Source organism: Panthera pardus, unplaced genomic scaffold, assembly GCF_024362965.1.
Source record: "Panthera pardus isolate Hobbes unplaced genomic scaffold, ASM2436296v1 HiC_scaffold_2, whole genome shotgun sequence".
NCBI classification, from domain to species: domain Eukaryota; kingdom Metazoa; phylum Chordata; class Mammalia; order Carnivora; family Felidae; genus Panthera; species Panthera pardus.
The window spans coordinates 53,965,910-53,967,746 of record NW_026526765.1 but is presented as its reverse complement, the minus strand read 5'-3'; the positions used below and the strand labels follow the sequence as shown (position 1 = coordinate 53,967,746).

General features: G+C 47.5%; 1 pseudogene; it reads right to left on the bottom strand.

Annotated features, from left to right (window-relative positions):
- Nucleotides 1-233: 233 nt before the first annotated feature.
- Nucleotides 234-1,516, bottom strand: LOC109267442 (keratin, type I cytoskeletal 18-like; annotated as a pseudogene).
- Nucleotides 1,517-1,837: the final 321 nt, after the last annotated feature.

Genomic DNA, 1,837 nt, shown 5'->3' with positions numbered 1-1,837 from the left:
AAAAAGAATCCCAAGCAGGCTCCACACTGCCAGTGCTCAGCTCAACACAGGGCTTGAACTCACAAACTGCAAGATCGTGACCTTAGACTAGATCAAGAGTTGGAGGCTCAACCGACTGAGCCAATCAGACACCCTACCATTTATTTTTAATTTTTTAATTTTTTAATTTTTTTGTTGACCTCTGAACTTTTTATTGGCCTCCTGCTCTCCATAGGTACCCTGCTTCTGCTGCTTCAGTGCCTCAGAACTTTGGTATCGTTGGTCTCAGGACCTTGCTGTCCACAATCCTGTGGGTGGTGGTCATCTAGATGGTTTACAAGGAATTGCTGCTATCCAGGGCATCACCAAGACTGAAGTCCTACCTGTGTTCCAGCAGGCGACGGTAGGTGGTGATCTCAGCCTTCAGCTTAAACTTGACATTGAGCAAGGAAGGCCTCATACTCTTGGCCACTCTCTGCCACTGCCCCTCTGCCTGGGCTGGGACAGCTCTGACTCCAGATGCAGCAGGACCCTGTTGAGTTGCTCCATCTGCATCATGTAGTGGGCCTCCACCTCCCAGGCTGTTCTCCAAGCTGGCCTTCAGGTTTCTCATTGAGTGCAGGTTGATTTCCAAGGTCTGGGCTGTACGTCTCAGCTCCATGAGTGTCATCTCAACTGATCCTATCTTAGTGGTCTGTGAGGTAACCACTGTGGTGCTCTCCTCAATCTTCTCAGACCAGTACTTGTCCAGCTTCTCTTGTTTTTTGAGCCAGCTCATCATCCTGGGCCTGGATGTCCACCATGATCTTGCTGAGGTCCTGAGATTTTGGGGGCATCCAAATCCATGGTCAACCCAGGGTTGACAGTTTGGTTTTGTAGACCTTTTATTTCCTCCTCCTGGTTCTTCTTCATGAAGAGCAGCTCCTCCTTGAAAGCCTCAATCTCTGTCTCCAGCTGCAGCCAAGTGACATTGGTGTCATCAATTACCTCACAGAGGCCATGGATGTCACTCTTCAAAGACTGGCACATGGCCAGCTCCATCTCATACTTGACTTTGAAGTCATCATTAACAAGATGGGCATTGTCAATCTGCAGAACAATGTGGACATTGTCCACAGAATTTTCAAAGAACTGAGCCTTGATGGTCTTGAAGTAATGTCCCCAGTTTCTGACCTGGGGTTCTTTCTTCTCTAGGTGTTTCCAGATTTTGATCTCCAGTCTCTGATTATCAGCCTCCAGGTTCCTCACCCTCTCCAGGTAGGAGGCCAGATGGTAATTCAAGTCTTGCATGGTCTCCTTCTTGCCCTGGATTTCCTCTATGCCCACCAGACCCCTGGCTATCCTGGTGGCCATGTCCCAGACCCCCAACCATCCTGAAGCTAGAGTAGCAGGATATGGAGATCCAGGAGCTTGAACCCTCAGTGCCTGCATAGACCCTGGCTGCACTACTGACTGGCTGAACCTGGTGGCTGGGCGACTGCACTGAGCCCAGGGACCTGTAGTTGGAGGAAAAGGTAGAGCGGTTGGTGAAGCTCATGCTGTTCCAGGAGTAAGAGGAGAGGCCAGGAATCAGGCTTGGGCCACCACCCATACCATTTTTAAATCAGATTTGTTATTGTTGAATTCTAGGCATTCCTTTTATATTTGGGATATTAACCTGTTATCATATACAGTAAAACCTTGGTTTGTGAGCATAATTCATTCTGGAAACATGTTTGTAATCCCAAGCACTTGAATATCAAAGCGAATTTCAAGAACCAATGGCCCAGTTGTGATCATGTGATGTTTGGCATCATATACTACTCATATTGCAAGACATCACTGGTTTATCAAGTTAAAATTTATTAGAAATGTTTGC